Source organism: Onychomys torridus, chromosome 5 (genome assembly GCF_903995425.1).
Source record: "Onychomys torridus chromosome 5, mOncTor1.1, whole genome shotgun sequence".
NCBI classification, from domain to species: domain Eukaryota; kingdom Metazoa; phylum Chordata; class Mammalia; order Rodentia; family Cricetidae; genus Onychomys; species Onychomys torridus.
The window spans coordinates 63,755,584-63,764,617 of NC_050447.1; positions in this window are offsets into that span (position 1 = coordinate 63,755,584).

The following is a 9,034-nucleotide window of genomic DNA, read 5'->3' on the forward strand; positions in this document are numbered from 1 at the left end:
GGGGTTGAGGATTTAGCTCAGTGGTAGAGCGCTTGCTTAGCAAGCACAAGGACTTGGGTTCGGTCCCCAGCTCCAGAAAATTAAAAAAATTAAAAGAAAACCTCTCTTAAATGTGTGTGTGTGTGTGTGTGTGTGTGTGTGTGTGTGTGTGTGCGCGCGCGCGCGCGCGCGCGCGCTCAGTCAGAAATGCCCCCATCTAGATGTAGATGTGATAGGAAGACAGACACACCTGAGTTTCAGCCTGTAGCTCCTTAATTAAATTAAAATGAAGCTATTGAAAGAATGCAGGAAGAATTTTTGTTTGGGAAAATGTAGTCATTTGTGATTGAAGTAATCAATCCTCTAGGCACAATAGGAAAAGGTGAACATTCTATACTTGCCCCCACTTCCCTAAAAAGTTTTAAGATTGGCACAAGAAATATGCAATATGCCCAATAAAAATTCAGAGAGTGCTGTGGATGTCTTTCTGTACGCTGTGAATATATGGTGTTTCCGTTGGTTAGTAAAGAAAGCTATTTTGGCCTATGGCAAGAAATCTTACAGCCAGGCAGGAAATCCAAGTAGAGATTCAGGGGGAAAAGAGGGCGGAGTAGGGGAGACATCAGCTGCTGCCCAAGGAGCAGCAAGATGCCAGTAGACCAGTAATGCCACAGCCATGAGGCAACTTACAGATTAATAGACATGAGTAAGTTATAAGAGGTAGCTAGCAAGAAGCTTGAGCCATAGGCCATCCAGTTCGTAATTAATATAAGCCTCTGAGTGATTATAAGTGGCTATGGAACTGATGGAACTGGAGAAACTTCTAGCTACAGGAGAGAGGATCACCTTCCAATCTCTTATAATCAATGAAAGAGCTAGAGAGATGGCTCAGTGGTTAAGAGTTCTGGATGCTCTTTCAAAGGACTTCGGTTCGGTTCCCAGCACCCACATAGGGTTCATCACTATCTATAATTACAGTTTCAGGGGATCTCTCTCTTTTGGCCTCCCCAGGCACTGCATACACAGGGTGCACAGACATACATATATAGTCAAAACGCTCATACACCTAAAATACAATGTGAAAAATTTAAGTACAATGAATGCCAACATTTAGTGTACTTCAAACTTATAAACACTTCTTTTATGATGGACATTTTCAAATATCAAAAACAAGGAGTAGCCAGGCATGGTGGTGCAAACACCTGGAGTCCCAGCACACGAGAGGTGGAAGCAGAAGGATCAGAAGCCAGCCTTGTTACACAACAACTTCATTGCTAGCTTGGGTGGTCACATGAGAGTCTGTGAGTGATGTGTGGGGGACAGGAACATAAATAGCATCCTAGTGTCCCCCTCTGCCACCTGAGAAGTATCCTTAGTCTTCTAAAACCAAACTGGGATTTGTGGCTTCCATGCAGAAGAGAGTGTCACAACTGAGCAATACGGTACAGAGTCAGGCTATAGTAAAGTTGTTTTTAATGCAAGCTTCAAAAGAGGGTTCAAAGAAAGAGGAGCTTAGAAAGATAAAAAGCACACCCTAAGAGGGCGTCTCACTTCACTGCTTTTACAATCATCACAAAGAGAATTTTGTTGGATGTGGAAGTTATTTTCTTCAAAAAGAGGCAGAGGAACCCATGGAAAAGTAAAGGTTTAGATTATAGAAAGGTAGGGCACCTTTATGGCACAAAGGTAACAGTCTTCCTGAGATTTCCCCACAACGTCCAGAGGAAGGAATGAGACTCTACCCCAGCTCACACACACTCAAGCCTTAAGTCAGGTTCACTGTTACTTTAATATAAAATATCTACGTATGAAAGGAATGATATTCCTATGTTGGCAGCATTTACAGAAAATGTTGATTGTGTTGGAATTCTTGCTTCTTAGATGGTAAAAGCTTTAACTAGATTCTTGAGTGAGGGGCTCCTTCTTCTCATGTTCATATATATATATATATATATATATGTGTGTGTGTGTGTGTGTGTGTGTATGTATATGTGTGTATGTATGTATATGTGTGTGTATATATATATATATATATATATATATATATATATATATATATATATAGAGAGAGAGAGAGAGAGAGAGAGAGAGAGAGAGTCTTTCTAGCCTGTCTCAAGCCTCTGTCTAAAAAAAAACTAAGATGCCAGGGACAACATATAAGATGGCTGATGTGCTGCCAGCAAAGATTGAAAAAAAGGGGACCCAAGATTGTGGATCTTCTGTTTAGCATGACTCTAGAAGGCTAAGGCAAATATGCCAGTCATGGGGCTTGGTATTTGCAAAGGGCTAAAAAAAGTTAGGTGGCTGCAGGAGTCTTGGGGTCAAAGCAGGCTGTATAAAAGAAATAGCTGTCTCATACATTGACCACTGTTCTTATTTTTACCTTTTTTGCAAAATTGCATGTTGCTAGCCCCTGGGTCAAGTGCTCAAAAAATTATATAATCATTAATAATAAAAATAAAATGCTTTGGTGTTAAGTCTAAATTAGTTCCTGTGTTAAATAAAAAATAATTAAAAAATATATTTTCTAAAAATAACCTTTAAAATCATAAAAACATTTTGTATTAAATAATTTCCCCTTTTTTTCTGTTCCCCCTTTACTGGTAATAATAAAAAACTAAGGTTACCAGGGCAAAAGCAAAAGCTAAAAAAAGCTTAAAAAAAAAAAAAACTGTAGCAAAAAAGCTACTTAGCAGCTGCAAAAGCCCAAAGTAACCTGTCAGCTTGCACAAGCACTATCTTTAAGTCGTTACTGTGCCTTCCAGGTATCCCATCCTTCAAACCCCCAAAACCTGCTAAGGCTGGTCCCTGGCATGTGGGGCTTTAAAAAAATTAAAGGGTAAGTAAGTGATAGGAATTGGTGCTGTGAAGGAACGGACACTTCCGGGCGCCCTGCGCCTAGAAACCCGGGAACCGGGGACAGAAACTCTGTGCTGCACAAACCGGGAACTCTGCTCCGTTCGTGACAGATCACTCTCCATTTGCCTGGTTGCACAAATCCGCATGCAACACCGCTGCTCTGATTGGTGAGTTATCCCCTTTTCGGCTACGGTCAGCCCCTATCGCAGGCCCAAATTTCCAGCCACCTCCCACCTCTGCAGCTTGAGATATTTTTCGAGATAGGACTACCACTGTCAGGTGTGTCCTGGGGCTGTGTGAAACCGACACGTTCCTCTCGCCCGAAGGGGCGGCTAGGTGCTAAGGGATCCCAGGGAGTCCTTGCTTCACACAGCCCCCCCCCCTCCTTATCAGCTAATGAGCTGATAAGGCGGCTTGTGCCTGAGATCCGTCCGGCCTCCGGGAGATCTTGGCTCCGGATCACGTTTGTTTTTTTTTTCTGCCTCTCCGCTGCAGACATGGGAAATAAGGCTTCCAACCTGATCAGTCCTTTCTCTCCCTTAGGCTGTCTTCTTGAAGCTTTACTTAAAGATTCCTAAGCTTATCCGTCTCTGTACTGAGAGATGGTCCAAGTATGCTTTAAAAAATAACAAAAAATCCCAATCTTTTACGGGAGTTATCTACTTCTGGCCAGTGAACAGGCAAATGGAAAGAGTTGCTCTTTATCTTAGCTTTCTTTCTCTCAATGTTAAACTGTCTCTTCATTCTCTCCTGCTCATGTGTTCCTAGCTATGCCTAAACTGGAAGATTCTCTATCCCTATCTCTCTCTCAATAAAGCTCTAGAAAGGAAACCATGGCTTGTGATTCTTCCGCCAACCAGCACGCACCTCCAGCTGGCTGCCGAGGGTGGTGGCCAGCCATGAGAAGCGTAGCTTTCCACGACTGATACCACCACGATTTTTCACAGTGAGTCTGATGTTCTAATGGCTGAAATCTGAGCTATATGTTTGCGACGGACAATCCCGGGGGTTGTCCTCAGGCTGTGCTGGCAATGGCAGGCACATTTTTGCTCCCGACGAGAAGGAGCAAAAATGTCGTCTGGGGTCTACCAGGTAGACCACTGCAGCACAGTCGTAGCCCTTCCCATCCCTTGACGAAGAGGATGGCGAACTTGAGCTGATTCTTAGATCTCTCTCTATCCTTTGGGGACACCCAAGATTGGAGTCTGATCCCGGTATGTTATTTTAATTTTTTATTTTTCTCTTGGCTACAGCCATGGGACAAAGAGGCAGATACATTTACCACCTACGTTAGCAGATAGGGGTGGGTACCGGTAAATCTGGCTGCTTAACAGCTTTGCGGTACCAGTAAACCTGACCGCATAACAGTGTGGCAGATACTTCAGCCAGCAAACGGGAAAATAAGAGTTGCTTCATCTCTAAGCTTTCTGCTAAAGCTCTAAACCCCCCTTTTTTTTCTTTCCCACTTCTGCGTCAGCCACGGTAACTTTTCTGTCTGACTTCCACGCCAGCGGTGGGCGGGCTCAAATGCGCGAGCTTGGGAGGTTTCTAAGACTCGCCCCAACTCACCTTAACTCCACCCACTCATTCTCAATCTGCCTTGAGAAGCACAGATGGGTCTAAAAGCAGCTGAGATCTAAACAATTAAGTTTACAATAATCAGGATGGCTCCTAAGCCAAAAAAAAACAAAACAAAAAAACAAAAACAAAACAAAACAAAACAAAACAAACAAAACAGCTTATAGCCTCAGGCAAGTCTTCCAAAAGGATCAGTTTATAGTCTGCCTACTAGCAGATCTTCCAAAAGCTGTCCCTAAGCCACCAATCATCAGGAAAAAATTCAGGACACAGAGTAAAAGACGTCTCTTGTTCCCGGCTAAAAGTTGAGTATCTGGAGAGCAAGGCTCCTGACCCCATGGGCAGAAGAGTCATCTGTGGCATTTAAGGTGTGCCAGGGAAGAGATAAAAGCCCAAAAACAAAATTGCCAAGTGCTGGCACTCACTGACTCCCGAAAGCTGTTGGGTCCCTGTTTTAAGTGAAAAAGGCCACGGGCTAGCAAATGCCCTGCTAGGCCATCAACAGCCTTGTTAAAGGTGCCACCTAGAAAGACAACCAGTCAGCTGACTGCCCCCAGGTGCCAAGATACATGGGTACATCAAGCTAAGACCTCCAGCAAACCTAGGCTTGGCTACAGACACAGCAGGGAACCCAGAACTCAGCAGGGAAGCGATCAGTTTCTTTCCTTCTGGACACCAGAGCCATTGACTCAGTCCTGGGAGTTTTAGCATGTCACTCCTCCTTTCTATTGTCAGGAACAGAGGACAGCCTTATTTACCTCACCAGATATAATTGTACTTTCAGAGTTACTTAATGAGAAAGATTTCCAACTAAGATAAGAGCTCATTGTCTCACTTTAAGGTTACCGCCTGTGTTTCTCATGTGCATACAGACAGAGCCATGATCTTTGCCTTGTCCCTAATTCAAAAAATAAGTTCTCTTCTACTCTCAAGCTCCAGAGGACCAGGATCCACTGCCTTGTCACCAATTCCAGAGGAATAAGGTATCACCCCTTCCTTTCCCAACTAGGGCCACACAGGGCCAGAGGCAAAAGGGACCATCAAAATATCCAGGCGGTAAGGATATAACAATCTAACACTGTTCAATACTCAGCAACTGATCACCTGTGTTTCCTAAATGCTAAATTAACAAAACAAACAGGTGCCTTAAATAAACTACCTTGAATAAGGCTTGTCTCAGATAAAAATTAAGCAGAGTACTAAAACATCACAGCCACCTTTTTAACATGTCTCCATCCGGACAGGCCAGATCTACCTCAAATAAGTGTCAACTCCAAAAATAAAATAATAATGAGTCTTTTCTCTAAGCTTTTATGTCACCAGTGTCTTGTCAGACAGAAGGTTCCCAGCCACACCATGAAGGACGGACAGCTGCAGGACAAGGCATGACAGAACTTCATCCCAGGACCAGCCGCACCATGAAGGATGGACACAGCTGCAGGACTTCATCCCAGGACTTCAGGAGCCAGCCTCCCCATCCCTTCAAGGACCAATCGATGTCCACCATTCAGCCTGAAGCAGTCTTTGAGAGAAATGGCGCCCTATACCCACTCATCCACATTTGTTTCTTTTTTTATAGAAAAGCAAGTCAGGAATGATAGGAAATCGCAGCATGTCCACATGGTTGGGCTTGCCCAGCGGACCACCTAGTCATTTCCGGTTCAAAATAGCCATTTCCGAGTCAAAAATCTCGCGTGGCTAGGACTCCGTGGCTTTACATGGTTGCGTAAAGCGTGCGGCCATGTAATCTACGTGCATGCGTGGAGTAGCCACATGAGATCCTGTACGCATGCGCAGCCCACTCTTTAAAAGGCCGGAGCCATGCACAGGTCTCTCCTCTTCTCTCCTCTCCTCACTCGTGTGTGCTTCACACAGGCCTGTCACATTCTCTTTCTATCCTATATTAATAAACAGCTCTTCTGTGGATTTGTTGTGTTCGGGACGTGTTCCTCGCGGGGTAAGAGCGCTAAATAACTAACAGTAAGTATTTTGTATTGAAACCTAGTAAAAAAAAAACCTGTTCAGAAAATCCACGGTCCCCTCAATCAAAATTAAAGCTAAAAAAGGTAAACAAAAATTATAATGGGTCAAATAGGGTCAAGTAAAAATCACATGTATAAAAAAAAATCCTTAAAAAGTTGCTTTAAAAAATTCAGTTTAAAAAAGTCTAAAAAAATTTATCATTTTCATTTGCAAAACAAGTCCTTGGTTACCCCCCAAAAAAACTTTAAATTACAAGTTATAAAAAAGGGTAAGCAATAATATCAAAAAGTGGGTAACAAAGCATTTTAAAAAACCCCTTAAATACCTATAAAAATGCCCTGCTATTTTGGTCTATAATAAAGCAGACTATAACTCAAGCAAAGCTGCCTAAACTTCCCATTTCAAGCTAATCTTCCATAATAAATAAAAAATTAATGCCTCTAACAACAACAACAACAAACCCTTCCTATGCTTCAGCTAAAAAAAACTCATAAAAATCTAAATCATTACTGTGCCTTCCAAATATTCCATCCTTCAAACCCCCAAAACTGCTAAGGCTGGCCCCCAGCACTAAAGACCAAAACCAAAGCAAAATAGGCAGAGGATGTAGTTAGTTCAGTTGGCGGAGTGTTTGTCTCGCTTGGATGGTTCCTGAGATTTTAGCCTCTATACACATAAACCTGGCGTGGTGGCACATGCTTGCAATCTTAGCACTGGGGAGCTAGAGGTGGGAGAGTCAGGAGTCAAAGGTTAACTTTAGCCACATAGAGAGCTGGAGGCCAGCCTGGGCTGCATGAGACAGATCAGAACAAGACTCAGTACCATAATTAAACTCACCTACTCATCACCCATCCAGATGGTGACCACAGGAAGTCTACTATTTCATTTCAGCAGAAACAACCCCTCCAACAGAGGCCAGCCTGAATGTCACTTCATTTCCTCTTTAAATAGCTAAGCATGTATGTAGGGATGATAAAGTAAAATGAAAACTTAGTATTTCTTAATAACATCAAGCATATTCAGGTTTTATTGAATGCATGAGAAAAATATAACGATTTCTGATCTGAGCATAATGGTACATGCCTATAATTCTAGCACTTGGGAATGGGGGCAGGAGAATCCAGAGTTCAAAGCCATCCTCCTCAGCTATGTAGTGGGTTTGAGATCAACCTGGGCTACATGAGATTCTTTCTTGCTCTACCCCCATCCTGGAAAAAGACTCCTTTCTATATTCTAATGAAGTAGAGTTTTTTTTCCTATTATTGTTTCAGAATCTTGTGGTCCTTATGGAATTATTTCAGAGAACACACAGAACACAGTGCAGAAATTAGGCAGAATTATTATAGAATAGTGTGAGTGACTCTCAAGGATGAGAGTGGACAGTGACCAAAGACACTGTTTTAGAGAAAGGCATTCTCATAGGATGAGAGCAGACAATGGCCAAAGAGGCCACTGAAGAGGAAAACATACTCCCAGGATGAATATGAGCATGGTCACAGACCACCATGGTAACATGTAGGCTTTGTACTACTTCTTAAACTTTCCAGAACACAAAACTTGCTGAGAAGTGGTTCCTGCCCAGGGGATTGGCTGGTCCACTTGACTTAACTCCCCCCCCCCCCCCCCCAGACAGAGTTTCTCTGTGTAGTAGCCCTGGCTGGTCTGGAACTTACTCTGTAGACCAGGCTGGCCTTGAACTCAGAGATCCACCTGTCCCAAGTCCTGGGATTAAAGGGGTGAGCCACTACCTCCCAGCTGACTTAACTCTTAAAGGTCTTAAAGGAGAGGACAAGGTCATGTTTTTGTCATTTACAAGTAATGTTATGATGTTTTTGGCAGTTTAAAACATAATGTTCCTGCCTAGGGCCAAGAGAAGTCTCGGATCCCATTCTTTGACCAGTAATTAAGAGGCTGAAGTTTTACTTTCCAGTTTTGCAAGCTGATGACTGTGAAAGGGGAGTCCATTCTCAGCAACTAGATGCCTGTTGCTGTATGACTTACGTCCTTAGTATTGTGACAAATGCTTTGTAAACTCCATGCTCTTATATGTACATTTTGTTCCCAGGCTTGAAATATTTTATGGCTTACAACAAGAGAAACACACTGTCTCCATTCTAGAGGCTAAAAGTCCAAAATCAAGGTGTCAGTAAGACTGAGTATCCATAGTTTAACTGCCCCTCCCCCATCATTCATCATGAAAAATAAATACTTTAGGACTAGGGAGATGGCTCACTGGGTAACATGCTTGCTGCACAAACCTGAGGAGCTGTGTTTAGATCCCTAGAACCCAAGTAAAAGCTAGGCATGATGGAATATGCCTGAAAAAGCTAACACTGGGGAACAGAGAGAGGTGAACCTCGGGCTAGCAGGCCAGCTCATCTAGCTGAAATGGTGAGCTCTGGCTTCAATGGGGAACCCTGTCTCAAATAAAGAAAATAGAAAAGAGATTGAGAGAGGACATCCTGGTACCAACCTCTGACATGTGCACAAGCAGGTGCAAGCACACATGTACACACATACACATACCCCTTAATAAGTATCTTTGTATAAATCACACCTTTTAAGGTTGAATTTAAGGTTGTTGAGACTTAATTTTCTCTTGTAGATCCCAGAGTGTAGAGTGCAGCTGTGAGCA